Source organism: Anomalospiza imberbis, chromosome 6 (assembly GCF_031753505.1).
Source record: "Anomalospiza imberbis isolate Cuckoo-Finch-1a 21T00152 chromosome 6, ASM3175350v1, whole genome shotgun sequence".
Lineage (NCBI taxonomy): Eukaryota > Metazoa > Chordata > Aves > Passeriformes > Viduidae > Anomalospiza > Anomalospiza imberbis.
In genome coordinates this window covers 43,691,417-43,709,167 of record NC_089686.1, presented here as the reverse complement: position 1 = coordinate 43,709,167, position 17,751 = coordinate 43,691,417, and the positions used below count along the sequence as shown (strand labels likewise).

Genomic DNA, 17,751 nt, shown 5'->3' with positions numbered 1-17,751 from the left:
GATCCCAGCTAACTAGAGCCGGCTGTGAGGGTCAGGATGACAGGAGGTTTTGAGACCTCCTCTAGCAAGAAATAATTCAGGTTGTGCCAAAAATGAAGCCATCATCTTCTAGCTCATAAAAACAATGAAGATGGGTGGTTGGAGCTCCTACAGTTAATTGGATGCTCCTGGGTTGCCTTCTGTTTTTCTGGAATCACAGAATCACAGAATGGATAAGGTAGGAAGGGACCACCGGAGGTCATCTAGTCCAACCTACCTGCTCAAGCAGAGTCCCCTAGAGGATGTTATTCAGGACTGTGTCCAGACAGCTTTTTAATATCTCCAGGGAAGGAGACATTCTTCTTTAAAATAAGAGTAAGTACCCCTACTTAGGTTTCTATTAGTGCTTCAGGTGATTAACACTAAATTAGAAATGTAATTCCCTTATTAGTGAATAGTCCAGATATTTTACTTATATGTTGCTCCTCAAGGAGCAACAGTCAAGGCACATAAAAGAGGTTTTGTCAATACAAAACAGTTTTTGTCAATAGTGAGTCTCCAGGCAATTTCCTAAACCTCTCCAACAGAATCAGGGCAATGCAGTAACCACAATTGGTATTCGTTGAAATGAAGCTATACCCATACAAATAATGAAAATTTATCATGTATTTTGCAAAAGACAATATTTAAGATTTTTTCCTCCTTAATCTTAACAAACAGGCTACAATTTTTTTCCCCTTTCAGGCTGTCAGGTTTAGCTCCTTTATGCTGAAGGCGGAGGAGACAACTGCTTCATGTGACAACATCTATTTCCTACTAAACAGCACAGCAATCCTGTCTGTTTTAGCAGTGTTTTTGGTGACATCAGAAAGGTTTTCTTTGATCAAAGCGGCATAGTACAGGTAGGCTACTCACTGAAGTATGGATCTAAGGCTTGGTTGCTTCATGGGTGATGTGCTGATGCTTTGTGAGTGTATGGACTCACAAAGTTTGTGTTTGTCCATACACTCACAAAGCATCACAAAGTGTGCTGATGCTTTGTGAGCATATGGACTCACAAAGTTTGTGTTTGTGTTGGTATGTAGATCCCTGTTGCATATGCAGTGTCAGAAATTGCTGTGAATTGTGACACTAGTGAATTCAGATGTTAGAAAGGTTCTGTTTTGCACAGAAAACTCTTAGGATCACCCCCAAACAACCATCTCCGTTCCTCTTCCTTCACCTGCCCCCTCTTCAGTTGAAAATAGATGTTTGAGTCACAGAGCCAAAGCAAATTCAGCAAGCCAAGGCAAATTCAGGCAGGATCAAAACAGGTGGCCCGTGAAGCTGCAAGGTCTGTGCTAACTCCAGTGTAATTCTATGTCAGCAGAGTGGCAGCTGGCGCAGAGGGTGGAGCTGAGCTCCTCCAGGAGCAGTCACCCTGTCTGCCACGGCACCATGTCACAGTTCTGTGCTGTCTGGCCACATCATCAGCTGTGCTGGGGGCCAGGAACCGGGACAGGCACAGCTCTCTTCCTACACAAGAGAGAAACCTGACACATGATCTCTAGCAGGTATCAAGTGGCAAAAAAAAAAAAAAAAAAAAAAAAAAAAAAAAGAAGTTGTTTCTGTAAATTTGCTGATGCAAGATATCTTCTTGCTCCAGACTTGGTGCTTTTCCCTGCCAGGATAATTTTAAGCACTTCAACAGCTAAGGCTGCTCTTGAGACATAGTTTGACCTCAGAGGTGGGAAGCAAAAGTAGAAGGATCTATCAGGAAGAAGGGAGACATCCTGCAAGTCAAGGCTGCAGATGTGGACAGCTCAGCTTTGCCAGTGGAAAGGCTGGAATTGGGGCACGGCTAAAACACAGAGGTGGAATGGCTGCTTCTGCAAGAGACTCAGCAGAGTCCAACCAGCAGGGAGGAACAGGCTCCAGCCAACTCATCTGTTCTGATGACATTGAAAATACTTAAATCCATATTATCTGGAAAGAGAACTAGAGTGTATCGACTCCTCACTTTGTTCAAAGTGCTCAACTCCTTTTCTTTACCATCCAGGTAATTTTTGCTGCTGTCCACACTTTGCTTCAAGTTCTCAGATGTCTCTGATGTTCACACATGCTGGTACATGTTATACAAGTCTGTCTGCCCCAGGGTCATGCTCCCTCCTCTTTGCTACTCTGCATTAGGAGGACCTACCCACACACATGGTGCCCCAGAAACACCAGCTGGGGTGGCAAGAAACACATGACATGCTCTTTTATGTTGGAATGCAAATAAGTGTTTTCCTCATTGTAATTTTTCAATCTGCTGTCATTTTAATGATACCCATCCATTTATTTCAATTCCAGCAACTATCAGTATGTTCAGAGTCATCAAGAGAATTTTTTCTCAGAAAGAAAAGCATACTCACTGAAAAAATTTCAGAATTATCCTGCCTGATATGAATTACTCACAAAGCTTGTTAATATTTCAGTTCTCTGTTTGCATAATAGCTGAAAAATATAGGTGTGCCAGATGGAGTCTTTTGTGCATTAGAAATTACAGAATTTTGACTTCTAACATTTCAGATGTACATACATCTTCCTGAAATTGTTGGGAAAGGGCATATACAAGAAAAGCATTTCCAACATCTCTGACCAAGTGCTAAGAATCAAAGATATAGCATGGATGCATAATAAAGAATAATATTCATGCTTAATGGTAATGACATGGACCATTCAGAGACAATAAATTTGGTGGTAATATTGATGATATGCTTTGAACTTTTGCAGAGCATTTCATGATGGATTCAAAGCATTTTATGAAGATGAGTTAGGTGTCACAGTGCTCTTGTGGTGTCTTACTGCTCTCGTGTTACAGAGAGAAAAACAGGTATGAAAAAAACATGAGAGGATGTTGCATGGCACTGTCAGAGCCAGAACATCCAATTTAGCAGGAAAACAAGGCCAGTGATGGGTGAGCTCCAGTACTGAAAGTGGAAGTGAGCAAAGGCAATCTTGCACCTATGTGGCCAAGACTTGTTCACAGGGTTTTTTCTACCAGCCATGCTGTGCAGGCAGCAGCACTCTCTCACTTCAGTGGTGCTCTCAATGCTGCTGGCTGGCGGGAGCCTTCACCATCTGCCACGGGCAGGAGGGGCCCTTGTTCGGGGCCCTCTGGGGACCCACTTCCCCAGAGCTGGCAGCTGGCAGCTCAGGCTGCCTGTGCTGCTGCCAGGAGCCAGAAGAATGCTTGCTCCTGCTGCTTGGCTTCCCCCGCACCTTTGCCCTTGACGGAGCAGCAGAGCCACGTTGAAGATGGCCCCCTGTTTCCCAAGAATGCCAGACAGGTTTCAGGGTAAAGAAGAGGGATTATAGATACAAGCTTCATCCTTGCATAATGGCAGGTAAAAGAAAACTGTGACTTCTTTGTCTCATATTTCTCCCAGAGTCCTTTTGTGACACATGCCTTGAAGGGCAGTGATGTGAATTCAATAGAATAACTCAACTTCAAGTACTCCTCAGTATCCAGATGAATTATTTCTCTTCCCCTCCATATTTGGACCAGGTCTTTCTGTTCTTAATGAGCACGAATGTGGAATCAATGTCTCACATACCTACTTCTGTTGTCTTCTGGGATCCTGACCCTGGAAAGATGGCTTAATACACAGCCTTAAAGTATGCTATAAAATCTATGAGGTTTTACCCAGCAGTGCTGTATTAACTGCATGCATTTTCTGAGAAAACTCTGCTCTTTGTGCCTGCCTTTGTTAGCAATCAGACAGAATATCTTTGGATACAGTATTAACAGGAGTCCAGGAAGAAGTTTTGTGCTGGTGAAGCCGTTCAGGTGAAGCTCTTCCTCTCTTTGTACTGTTGACCCAGGAATGCCAGGCTTGCAATGAGCAGGTGGGAGCTTGCACAGTGGTTAGTCCAGTGTGTTGCTCTCATCCCTCTGGGGTTGTCTCTGGGTTTCTTGTAGAGGGCGGTGTCCACTCCCACCTGCCACTGGCCTGACCATGGAATGGGTTTCCTTTGCCTCAGCAGGGCACACGCAGCCCCGCAGCACAGCTGATTCCAAGCTGTTCCGGGAAAAGCAGAGCTTTAAAGCTGAAATTTGAATATTTGTGACTGGAGGAGTCAGTGCAATACTATATATTAGCACAGAAATGTTCACTTACAGGGGCATGGTAATGACTTGAACAGATTTGGTATTTCAGTGCCCTTTTTTCATGTGGATGTGGATAGACATTCAACTAGGAAATGGTTTTTCCACTGCCTTGTTGTTGTTGTAAAATTTTGCACTTTGTGTGGATCATAATGACTGTAAAATTAAACCTTACAAGAAATGTATAGTTTTATGCATTTTACTCATACTCTACTTGTGTAAATAAAACCTTAGGGGGAAAGCAGAAGAAAATCAGGCCATTTTATGTTGTTGACTACCTAATTCAATCACTATTCCCAACTTCAGAATGACTGGGTTTAAAAAAAAAAAACAAAACATTTATTAAGACAAAGGAATAGATTTAAATCACTAAACATAGGTGAGGCTTCTGTAGATCAGATATCAAATACAATTTTATCACAAATGTCACCTAATATTAGCAAAATTTTCCAGTGTTCAGGAGCACAGGAAGGACATTCTTTTGTTTTAAACCACTACAGCTTGAAAACTGATTTTCTAGCTTTCTACCAGTAGAAGTCAGATCAGAATCATATTAAGAATATTATTAGTCCAAAATATAAATATTTGATAAAGCTTGGTAGGTTTTTATATTGTTGTTGTTTTGTTGTGATTTTTTTGTTGTTGTTGTTGGTTTATGAGGTTGGGGTGTTTTTGGGTTTTGGAGTTTTTTTGGTGGGTTTTTTTTTTGAGTGAGGTATTGGATGTTTTTTCCTATAATTACTTTTTGAGACTAACTTGTTTGAATGTTTGTCTGTTGAGAGCTGCTTATGACTCTGTTAGTTTGCATTAGACTGTGAGTACTGTCTGCTGAAATAAATCTGGCATTCATATTCTCCTCACAGAGCCTCAAGTTTTGCTCTATCAACACTTTTCTTAAGTTCACTTCATTAAGAATTCAATATGACAGGTTTGCACCTGGAGGTAAAGCCTGTTCCCTTCCCTCCCCTCCTTCCCTAAAACCCCAAGTCTTTAATTTTCCTTTGTTCAGGATAAAATGATATGTAAAGTATGTGTTGCCATGGATGCAAAACTGAGAGCCTATTGATCCTCCCCTTTACCAGGTAGATTTCAAGCAGAATATTTAACATCAGAGGGCACTATGGCATGGATTCCCAGACAAAGACAGATTGGGGCAGGAAGAAACTACTTTAAAATTGAAGTTCCCATAGCTCAAAAGCATCCTGGTGAAATAAGGCAACTCTTATGCCCCCTGGGGAAGCTTCTGGACTTGTTCCCCATGTGCTCAGCAACATTCCTCAGCCTGCACTCCTTCCCCTCCTCCATGCGTTCCCACCGTGCCAGGGACATGGTTCATTCCCCTTTCCCCCCCAAACCCACTCAGATTTGAGCTGTGTCCCAGATAAGAAATTTGTTGTGCATGCTACAGATGGTGCAGCAATGGTGTTTAAATGCCATGGGGGAACGCTGTGAAGGTGAATATCTGTGAGTGCTGCCGGAGGATCCTCCTCTGCGGAATAACCCATCAGGGTCAAAAGCTAGAGCAAGCAGCTAGGGAGAGTGGAACACACTGCCACTCACAGCTCAGGGACTTCTGCAGACAACACCTCTGCTGCTATGTTTTTCTCTTGCAGCAGATGAGAGCAAGCACCTGGATTTTATGCACAGTACACAGGGTAATGTTAAGCCAATATAAGAGGCAATCATCTCACAAGAGTGTTATCATGACAGAGAAGGAACACAGTTGGGCCGTGGTATAAATAAATACATTTCAAAAGTGGTTTACAATGTTTCCCTAACCTAATTTCAACCTTATTTTTTTATAGCTGTTGTTTTTGCCATGGCTTCATACCCTTTCCTTTCAGGAACAGCATACATAACAGAACATCCATTTCCCATTGTAATTACGTTGAACTGTGGCCTCCACAGAACTCCTCTAAAATCATTGTATTTAATTTTGTCTAAAGAGTGTAGCATTGCTTCCACAGACTTGCACCAAAATTGACTAATTTTGCTCCAGATTATTTTTTTCCCTACAAGATTGCATTATTACAGCCTGCACTTGTTCTTCGTTGCCATAAGCACACACTTCCATCCAGCCTGGGTCATGTGTTAAATGCCTTTTCAGGAGGGTTTATATTTTTTATTGCTGGGCAAGTTCTGAGTACTCATGGGTAGAGCACCACCAGAGCCCTACTCAGCAGTGCCTGGTTCAGAGTAGAGGAGGCCAGAGGTGAGCACCAAGCTGAAATTAGCTTCTCATTCAGGCAGCTCGATGTCTCTGTTATTGGGGCAGAGGAAGGTGAGGGCATCTGCAGGAGCAGCAGGGCCCATTGTTTCCCTTGGTTCCAACAATCACTCCTTCGTAGGGCCCTTGCTCCTTTGTCATTCATAAGAGCCACTGCTGCAGAAGGGCACTTTCTTTTTTCTAACTGAAAAGGGCTTTAATAAAGCTATTGTATTTGATCACTGGCTAAGGAAACAATAATTTAGCATAATAGAAAAAGATCATTAATGTTCAATGAACCTAACACTCTGCTCCAGTTTTTTGTTGCCCTAGAGAGATGGAGTAAACTCTTCTTTCTTAATTGAAGACTAAATAGAGTACATTTCATTTTTCATTTCCAGCACTTTTTCCAATAGGCTTGTGATGTTTGCTAATGTGTGCTGAAAGGGGTGGACTGCCTGGCAGCAGCAGAGAAATTGGGTGGGAGGGTTTAGAGCACATAAAAACTCGCTTGTTCTTCATCAGACAGCTCTTTAGGGCCTTCAAGTTCTTTCTTGACAAGCCTAATTTCTAAAGCCCCTAAGGACCATGCCAAGGAGATGCAGTAGTCCATTACATTACAAAATAGAGAGGAACAGAAGACAATGCTCACGTCCCCAAATGTCCCACAGCCATCTCCCCATGGGACACCTATGTCCAGGGACACTGCTAAAATTGAGGTCTGGCTGGCATTTTGATTGGAAATGTAATTTTGTATGAAACCAAGCTGATAAAAGCTTACAAGCATGAGGTTTGCACCACTGCAGCTCTGGATTTAAATCAAAGGCCCACTCCCAGGGAAGTGCAGCCATTGTTCTTTGCACTGGAGACAGCTCAGGGCTGCCTCCATCTCTACAAATCACTTCAAACACTTTAGCATTGTCATTTGCAGTCACCTGCACTCACACCCCCTTCTGAAGGCACAGCACAGTTCCTGAGCTTTCCCCTCCATGGGGCAGGAAGGCACCTCTGCATCTCTTTCTTTTGTCAGTATTGTTGGCTGCGAGGTTGGATCTGGCTGCTGTGGCTGGTGTGGGAGTGAGCTCCGGCCACGTTCACCTGTGTAAGATGAGGAGGTGGAACACATGGCAGACACTGCTGTTTCAGCTCTGCCCAAGGAGCTTGCTGAATAAAATGCCTGAGCTCAGCTGTCATGAAACAAGCAACTCCACAGAAAAACTGTGGCACAGCTAACAGCATCAGTGTAGCCTTCATTTAGTGCAATAAAAAAGGGCACCGCTAAAGACTGGTTTTCCCCTAGAGTTTTCCTTGATGGATTTTGCCATCGGAGAATGCACCATCCTCATTCCCTGATGTGCAAGAACAAAATTAGAGGACACAACAATCAGCAGTGAGAAGCAAACTGAAGCAAACCGCGTAGCGATGCTGCAGGAGGAACTCACCCTACAAAAATAATAAAGGACTTAATCGTGCATGTTGCTACATTGCCTGATGCTCAGGCAGACATCACTGAGAAAAGCCATGCCAATCGCAGTGATAATTAACAACAAGATTAACGATAATTGCTTCTGCCGAGGCCACAGCGAGTCCCTGGTGATGCAGAGCAGGTTTGCTGTCCCTGAGGAGTCTCTGTGTGGGCGCAAGTGGTGTCGAAGCGTGCATTGCAGAACGCCGCATGTTTGGGGTGCAATTTTTGGGGGTGTCAGGCTCTGTCAGACTCGCCACAAACTCTGCCCACTGATCCCGGCAGGCGGCAATCCCGCTCTAAGGCCTGGAGGCCCACCCTGGCCCCGCGCCGCAGCGGGAGCACCAGGCGTGGGGGATCGCGGTGCCCCTGGCCCTGAGCGAGGCGCGTCTGAGGCAGCGCTCCGGCCTGTGAGGGAGGGAAGATGGCAGCACTGATGGCAGCGGGTGCTTTCCGTGAGGGGAACAGCTGGGAGCTCCTGGCGTGACATATTTGTGCACGTGGCTCTTGATAACCATCAAAGGAATTTCCTGGATGTCTCTGCCACCCAGCCAGTCTCTCCTGAGCACCACCAGCCCACTGCCGTGTCACTCCAGGAGCGGCAGGGCCTGCAGACCTGCGCAGTCAGGCGGCAGCTCAAGGACTGTTCCAGGAACCTGCTGGCACAGGGTGCCATCACAAACCTGGTAGGTCTCTTTGTAATGTCCCCCAAGATACAGCTTGGTGGCTGCTTTCCTGGAAGTCAAATGAAAAGGCAAAGCAGTGGCAGGCTTTTAGAGTACTAACTAGACATGATCAGGGAGGATGCTTGGAGAAAGCTCCAGGGATTAGAACTTCATTCCTCAGCTGACAGTCATGTTCATTAACAGACAAAAGAGTCAGTGGAAGAAGTTGGCACTCCCTGTGTTCTCCCATGTTCCTTCACTGCTGGATGCTCTGGGAAGTTCCTCCTCAATCCAGTGATAGTGAGGGGAGGGAATGGAGTGGTTCAGGGTGGGCTGTTAGCAAAATATCAATCCTCAAGCCTTCAAGTTGCTTCCAACCATAACGGGCGGCTGCTGCCATGTGATGATTGCTATGGGTAGCGCATACACCATAAGTGTTGCCTCAGCTGGCAGGGTTATCAAAAAGGCTAATGGTGAAGGGTTTTTTCCCAACTGCTAGATTAAATCATGGTACGAAAAACATGCTGTTACTACTTAACATATTTTGTATGTAAAACTGGGATTTCAGTCTTCAGGATTTATAAGAACAGCTCCTGTTTTGTACCCAGGGTCCATTGTGACTCTAGTGGGAATTAGGCATATTAAGAAATGAGAAATGAGGGCTGCTATCTAGGGTAATTGAAGAAATGGAACATGAAGTCTTCATCTAGGGAGTAGGCTGTGGTCTTTCTTTAATGCTTCAGGTTACTCCTGAAGATCACAGCTTTTCTTTATCTCTAAAGAGGGTGTCACATCACAGACCTGTTCACTTAAGCAAGATTTCTGTGTAGCTGTGGGTGTTCTTGTTTGTTCATGTCTACATCTGGACATTAAGCAAACCAAGAACTCCAGAATATCAGGATGAAACCTGGCTAGCTGTGTTGGGTTTTTTTGGAGGAGGCAAGGATCCCTTGTTATATTCTGTGCTTTGTTTCAAGATACCACTAGAAGAATGCTAGAGCTTTTGAGACAGCTTCACCTTCTTGAAGTCTTTTTTGAAGTCTGATTTGGAACAAAGTGACCTCTGGCTGGCTTGGAGTTGAAGTAAGATTACTGACAGTCTTTTCTGTCACTGCATGCCCCCTGGAAGTTGTTCATAATCTGCCTTCGATCCATGCTGACTCTTACTTATAATGTAAACAAGTTAAATTAATTGAGTGTTACTGATTTATATTTACCCAAATTTAATCATTATTCACCCATCTCCATTACTGACAAGATAAATAGTTGCTAGCTAAAGCTTTAATTTCCTTAGAGTACCATATTTCTTAAAATGAGTTTGCAAGCTGGTGTTCATCATGTCCTCTGACACCTTCCCAGGCAGATGGTGCCTGCCTGCACCATCTGTGTGAGATGGGCTGAGGCTGAGGACACTCAGGTAAAAATGTTATGAGTTACAAGTGCTCTGCAGGACAGCATCCACATCTGTGTGTTGGTAAGCTTCCTGCTGAGTGGACTGAGGGTGGGTCAGGTGGAGGCTAAATATGATGGATTTGTCTGTGCTGGAAAGTCTTTGATGGCTAACATGTTTTAGCACTGGGATAGATCACAGTGTTTGCAATGTGTGTGTAAGCCTAAAGGACTCACCTCCTGCCCTAGCAAAGAAGTGCCCCTGCATTTTGTCATTGTGCCCACTTATTAATTTATGAATGTTTCCTTTAAGGAGAACAGTAATGCAAAGCAGTTGGGACAGTATCTCATCTTGCAGAAGAACCTTACAGCAAGGAAAACCAAGGGTGCAGAGGATGCCTCACACTGATCCGTGGTATGAGCTGTGGAGCTGCCAAAGTGGAGCCAGGTCACAGCTGAAGCTGGAGTCAAGTGGAACTTGTACATAAATCTCCCTGGTTTCATGTTCAGTGTCTGCACTGTCTCTTGAGAAAGGGAAAAGTGTTCATGTTTTCTCCCTCTATGAGTCACTTCATGGAGATGTTAGTGGACTATTGGGATTCTTCTTGGCTCATTTAAATCATTCTGTTTTCTATCTTGAGTATTGCAAGTCCCTCAGGATACTTGACATCAATGCTGCTTGGAAAAAAGAGTATCTATTTGGAAGCAATTCTGCCAGCATAGCATCTGTTAGAAGTTTATGGTTTCCTTTGCTTGGCAACTTGGAGCACCTGTGTGAAAACATTGTGGCTTTTGATTTTTATCTCTTGCTGCTATTTATGCTTGTTACGTCACAAGCTGATTGCTCAAGAGATAATTGTGCTGTCCAAAGTGGAGGATGCAGTTCCTAGCAAGTGTAGTAATTGGCACTCCAGAAACATCCTGACACTTAGGGAGAGAAAGGCAGGTGAGGATCAGGGGAAGTCCATTCATTTCCATGCACCAAACCCCAAATACGTGTGAAATGGGATTTTATTTTTTTGGTGACTGTCTGGTAAATGAAGTTTAGAAGAGCTCTTCAGAAGTGGGATGAGTACCTTGAAGACAAAAATTCTTGAGGTAATGGTAATTGGTGGTATGGCAAAGGCACATTCACCTGCATCAGAAGGAATTCTGTTACAGTCAAACAAGGTGCATCCAAAAAACCCAGATTGTTGGTTCTGTTGTTGGAAGCCATCACTGCCAGTGGAGGATGATCTCCTTTCCCTCCTCTCATTGTCTCCTGTGGTACAGTTAGTTTAGTCTGGTCTTTGCCCCACACTCACTTTGGAAAACTTCTGTCCAGCACTGATTCCCATCAACTGTACTGTGACAAACCCCTGGAAGCTTGAAACCATGGGTAGCTATGGCATCTACACCGCTTCCTTGTTTCCATTGGGAGTGGAGGTAAGAACCCCAGTGCCTGATAGCAGATGATGCCTGCTTGGTGTAGCAGTTTCTGTTTTGTGGTGATCCATAGTGGAAGGATAAAGCAAACAGCAGCATCTTTATGTAAAAATCCAGTAGTTGTGTTAATACGTGGTCTGGATTACTGGGCAGAAACACAAAGAGGACCTCCTGCATTCTTTCTGCTCTTCAATGTGTGAGCAAGAGGGAGTTTGTCAAGAGTGATATCTATGAGGGGCTAGATTTGGCAAGGAGCCTTAGTGTCACATCTCCCAGCTTTGGAGTCATTAGGCAGCTACTGTAATACCAACTGATCATCTGATTTAGGGCCTAAGCTTCCTGTGTTATGTGTGAGAACAGTTACTGCCTGAGAGGATGATTTAGGAAACCCAGAATGTGGATCCATGAGGTCGACAGATGCTTAGGAGAAATATATAGTTTAAGCTTTATCCTGTGTCTTCCATGCCAAGGAGAACACCTGTTTCATCCTGGGAAATACAGCAGTGAAGCCTTTTTTGTATTCCAACTAATTATTTTTGCAGAGAGGAGGAGATAGTGAGATATTGAGTCCTGTCCCAGAAGGGCCAGCAGACCAAGCACTGGATCACTTCTCTTGAGAGGACCTGTCAAACAGAGAGCATCACTGAGTCTGACTCTTGTCAGAATGGTGTCAGCTATGCAAAAAACGCTAACATGAAAGCATTGTTTAAATTTGTTTTACATGTGGCCTGCCTGTGGCAAAGGCAAAAGAATGGTTCGGTGGATGAATTAGATGGGAAACCATGTGCAAGGCTGCTGCCAGGCTGTTTGGTCTCTGAGACTTAGGCAGTCTCCTTGATAGAGGAGGGAAAAAGAATATCTAGAGTATTTTATTGGTAGACACTAAAATGTCTTTAGGATTAGATGGGAGTTGAGGATTGACATTTTGGAAGTCAGCATTTGAATGGAGGTTTAGTTATCTAAGCCTCCCTCTACCAAGGTGTCAGGACATTTTTTGGATTCTGTTCTGTTAAAATGCTGTAGATGAAATCAGAAAATGCTCCTGGAAAACAGCTCCATTAGACATTGCCTCAATTCTTTCATTTGCCAGCAAGCTGCTGCCTCTCAAATAAGAGCACCAATTTTTTTGCAGGGAGTTGTTGAGGCAAATTAAACAAATATTTCAGGTATTTCTAAAGTGCCTCATACTTTACATTTTCTCTCCTGAAGCAGGAATCCTTGATTGCTTCCCTAATTAGTACTTTTTAAATCTCTACATTCCCATTTATAAATAAATCAAAATAGATATTCAGAGTATTAATTTATCAGACATTCAATGTTCACCCTAGAAAAGCTAATTTAACACCTGTGCAGGCAAGGAATGAGTGTCCCCCACAAACTCCTGAGGCACTGACTTTATTGGTGGCAGTGGAGCATCCAGGAACATCTCTTGTAACCCAGCTTCATTAACAAGGATGCAAAAAAACCATGAGAAAAATGAATTGCCTATGCAATTACATTTAATTTTCTTTCTAGAAGGTTTCCCAGTTCACTTGGAAGCTATTCTTTCTTTTCTTTTCTTTTTTTTTTTTTCTTCACCAATTCATGCTTTCTTTCATTTTTTTTCCCATTCTTTCTTGGTCCTTTTGACTGAACAAAAGCAGTCCCACAAGGGCAGGCTAATGTATTCATAGTTTTGCTGCAACTTGGCTGATAAAATAAGCTGAAAAAAATGGTGCCTCCTATTGTTTACTAAGAATCTTTGCTGTGCTTTGTAGAGTTGAAATGAGTGCTGTCTCGTGCCCTCTGCTCCCCATCCTGCCAGAACAGAGCCTTTTGTGTGGAACCTGTTCAGGCAGGAGATGGTGGAAAGGCTAAAGTTCAAGTTCACAGACCCAAAAGTAAGTTACAGAAATGATTGCTTGTTTGAGCATTCGCTTGCTTGCTGCTGCCTTTCATTCTCCTTGATCTAAGCACAGTGTATTGTTAATGCCTATCTGAACATTGCATTAAACTCTAATTAAGCCTGCCAATCAAAAAAACTCAGGAAGTAGCCTTCTAATGTGCCTAGTAGTAAATTGTATTTTCACCCTCAATTTTCTGACTGCGAACATGTAATGGGTTTGTGAGGGTTTGTTGTTGTTTTGTGTTTTGTTTGTTCATTTTTCTCTGAACTGCAGACAAATATATATAATGAACTCATACCCCAATGTTTACATTAATGACTAAATTTCATTATAAAATAGCTTTGAACAAGCATCACATGAAAGGTCCAGACCTTAGCAGGCTGTAGCTAAGGTCACACTGGAGGATCATAGAGAACTCAAAGCTGTTCTTAGCTCCTCATGCAATGTCAGAAAACATGCTAGTGCTAATGTGATGAGGATGGGCAAATATGACAAATCATTCCAGAAGCCATTTTGTAAATAGGAGAGTATTGGAGTACTGGATCCTCTATCTGACATTGGAGCAAGAGCCACCAATAGTTACAGCTAGTGCAAATCCTAATTTGATAACCAAACTCCAAAAGTGGTAGTTTCAAATGATGTGGCTTTGGACCTTCCACTGAGGCATCAGGAGAGAGGAAGCCGGAGGTCAAAGCCACCCTCTAGTAGTACCATTTTATAAACAACCCTAAAAGAAGAGAGGTGGTTCTTAGTCCCCGACATATTTGTCATATAAAGCATATTAGAAGGCTTGAGATAACAGTATTTGGTACAAGGTTTTCATGACTGTAAGGAAAAACAAATAGGGTTTGCACATTACAAAAAAACCTCCCAAACCTCAGTCCGTAATTTCCTTTCAGAAAGACAGCAGAAGCTTAGCTGCCTTATTTTGATACAAATTGAACAGGATAAAATAGTAGCATAAACCAGAGAGTAGAGTGAGACTAGCCAAGTCACCCCAATAGGTCTTTCCCATCTCTAGCACTCAGCATCTATTTTCCTGTGGAGCACAATGGTGATTTCTGCTGTTTGGAACTGGAACTGACTCTCATACTTCAGTGCTTGTGAAGTTTGCATGAAGTGTGGAAGTGGTACAGCATTTGCAAACTAAAGCTAGGCATCTGGAAGGCCATGGAGGAAGGTTATGTCTGCAAACATGCTGCTCCTAGATAGGTTATCCTGGCTCATGGACTTTAATAAGACATCTCAGACTAATTAAACTTTAATGCTATGGTTGGGGAAGGCTGACAGCTCTGCTCTAGCCTGACCCATTTCTCAATGTGCTTCTGCCTGAATTTTTTTCCCTTCCTTTCTCTGCTGTAACCCTTATGGAACATCTGCCCCAGCCAGAAACAGACACTTGTTCTGGACGCCTTGTCCTTGTGTCCTTGTTGATAATGTCAAGTCCTGAAATCCTCCTGCCTTTTGTTCCTCTGCCACTTCCCCCCCAACAACTCCCTAAGAACTGATTAAGCCAAATGCTGAGATCCTGCAGGTGCTGTAGTTATTTTTAGCATTAATGTTAGAGCTCTGCAAAGGGTAGAGAGAGATTTATGATTTTGTCTCCTACAAATCTCGTGGCTTTTCCTATCTCTTCTACAACTTGGATGGATTCCAACATCCCCCCAGATACTCCAAATTGCATTTTATTTCTTTAATTAAAGAGCTGTGAGAGCCAGCAGTTTTGCCTCATGACTGTGGGGCAGAGTGGGTCCCTCATCCCTTCTGAAGTTCAGCATGGTGAGCTCTTGTCTGCAGACATTGCAAATCTTCATCCTGGAAAGAGCCTTTTTAGCACTTTCTGTGGTGAGCTGGGAGAAGAAAGGTTGCTTAAGCATCTGAGTAACCAAACACAGCTTTCTTAGTGGATGCTTGCATTATTTTCTACTTTGATGTGTTCATTCACTCTTCAATTGACTCCTGTAGCTGACGTATCAGTGCTTGACTTCAGCAGGTTCTGCATTTGTACTTGTGGAAGAGTTGGGGAAGATATTTGTTTTCACTAAGAAATGTCAAGAATTAATTTGTGTCTCTCTTTGCTTGTGCCTTGAATGTTGCTCTCCTTCCTGAGCTCTGCACATTCAAGCATCGCCATGGTGTTTCAGTATGACCAGGATAAAGCTCTCTCCATGGATTTTTTTTTCCCAAGTCAGGCATGCCATACACCATAGCTATTTCCTGGTATGCCTAAGTCTTACATCCCAAACCCATGTTTACACCCCCCTTAAAATGCATTTGATGCATCAAGGAGGCAGATGTAATTACCATATATTTTCCAGCATGTGTTGAGCTATGCAGGTGTGCCCACTTCTGCCAGCTGGGAGCTTCTGTTTTCTCTGTGTCCTCCTCTGGCTTGCAGGCTTCCTCCTCCTCCCCATACACAGGGAGAGCTACATTCCTGGACTCTGGGGGCACAGAATGTTCCTTAATGAAGAATCAGGAAAAGTTTCCATCTAAATTATTCTGCAAAATTTATTTTTTGGTTCAACATTCTCTAAAACTTTGATGGTTATCAGCAATGCCTAGTAATGTGCCTTAGCAGTGAAGCTGTAGGCTTTGGGAGATTTGGGGGGTTTTGTGGCTCTGGATACAGGAGGAGTTGCTGTGTTAGAGGTCTCCACTTCTTCCTCCACATGTGGCTGTGCTGTGGTGCCAGCCATTGTAGGACTAACCAGCTAGGGGTGTCTCCAATTATACATTTCCGCATACAAACATGAAATCAATATGCTGAAGCAATTAACTAGACTTCATAAACTTCAGCTGGCAAGCTTTCTGGAGTCTGTTCAAAAAGGCAGCTGCTTTGGCTGAGAGGGAAGTGAGCTTAGGGCATTTCTTTTGTTTAACTAGTGAGGAGGACACTGTCAAGCTGAAAGGGAAGAAGATTTAATTGCTTTGTTTCAACCTCAACTTAAAAAAAAAATAAATTGAAAAATACCTATGTATCTTCAGTGTTTTCAGTGGGGAAATTAATATTTTCAACATCTGAGTAGGATTAAAAATTTGTCCTTATTCCCTACCATCACCTCTTTTCGGTAGGAGTCAGTGAGTTAATTTTGGTAACTTCTGGTTTTCCAAATGGTCGTTCTTTTGCCCGAAGAACTGAATGAGATGCCTGCTCTTTTGACAAGCAGACCAAAGCTGTCGGGCTCCTTTTCCCTGTAGGTGACTATACTTCATATTCCTGGTGCCAGATAGTATTTGACATTTAATTTAGGACCCTCAGTGCCTGCATATAAGGCTTTACTACAATAATAATGATAAAGTGTCTTGAGTGTTGAATTTGACAGTCTTTTCTTTCTCTCTTCTGGTATAACCCCACGCCCAGTTTGGGCTGAAAGATCTGACTTGAATTAAGGAGAGGAGGAGATTTAACCCTAATATTTTTTTTAATGAATTGAGAAGGCCTTACTTGAAGATAAATATCTACATATGAATCTTATTCTATCTATGAGATCTTTCCTAGGTTGGCAGGCAGAATTTATTCAGAGGAGAAAGAATGGGCAAGGGATAGTGTCAGCAGAAGGACCTTCTGTATATAATTCATCCAATTACTCATTTTCTTACAAAATAGCACACACTGTATTGATCAGTGAAGAATTTCCCATAGGAAAAAAACCAATGCTAGTAGTATCCACAAGGCTGTGTTTGTACTGAGGAGGAGATAGCTGGATTTTTTTATGAAATCATGTTTAGCTGCATCTGTATTGAAGGTGCTTCAGTCTATCCTGCAGAGAAAAGTAGGTCAGGTCGGTAGCTCCCAGAAGCAGAGGTCAGTGATGCCATGGCAGCTTGTCCCCTTTGGGGAGCAGGGGCTGCTCTGCTCTGGAGGGAGCAACAGAGGAGCAAATGACAGGGACAATATGTCTGCCTTTCATAAGCAGAAAAACTTGGGAAGAGTTGAGGTGGTGATGCTGGGGCCCAGGCCATGTCAGTGGTGCATTGTCCTTGCAGTTCCTCTCCCTGGTGCATTTCCACATTTCCACAGGCTCTCTGCAGCAGCAGGATTTGAAGATTGCAGTGTCAGTGCCTCAGGATCTTGAACACATGTTATTTTTATGCATAATGGTAGCTGTCCTGTCCTCTGACTGCAGAAGGCAAATTTACTCAGTGGTCTTTCAAATTACAAAAGGTGGCACAGGAGCAATCCTCGTCTCAGGAGATATAGGAACACACTGGAAAATGAGCTATTTTTTCTCCTTTTGCCTTCCACTATTTAAAAATGCCCTGTTACTGGGTTCAACACCAGTGCTCTGTCACTTTTGTTAGTTAGGTGGTGAGAAAAAGCTGTAGTGAATCATGCTTTTAATGTGCAGATTAAAATATTATTCATTGGTGTGTTGGAGACAGCCCTGGTAGAAAGCAACTGGGAGGTGAATTCTTATAGGAAGATAAAAATTGCTTTACAGAGTGTTTGGAATCTAAAATGTTTCCCGTGAAAAAGTTATGTACCTAGTCCTATAGCAGTGACTAGAAAGACACTATAGATAGTATTGGAAATTTTTTTAATTTAAAGGTAGTGGGTATGGCACAGTATGAGGGAATGGATTTTCTCTGAGCAGAACAAATAT

The 17,751-nt window shown here is 43.0% G+C and overlaps 1 protein-coding gene across 1 annotated transcript in view; it reads left to right on the top strand.

Annotated features, from left to right (window-relative positions):
• The first annotated feature begins 8,239 nt into the window (after positions 1-8,239).
• LDLRAD3 (low density lipoprotein receptor class A domain containing 3) overlaps positions 8,240-17,751 on the top strand; it is a 203,096-nt gene continuing 193,584 nt past the window's right edge. Inside the window, exons 1-2 of the mRNA XM_068193760.1 lie at positions 8,240-8,465; positions 13,016-13,138. The gene's annotated coding sequence lies outside the window, so the exon portion shown is untranslated. The remainder of the gene's footprint in view (positions 8,466-13,015; positions 13,139-17,751) is intronic.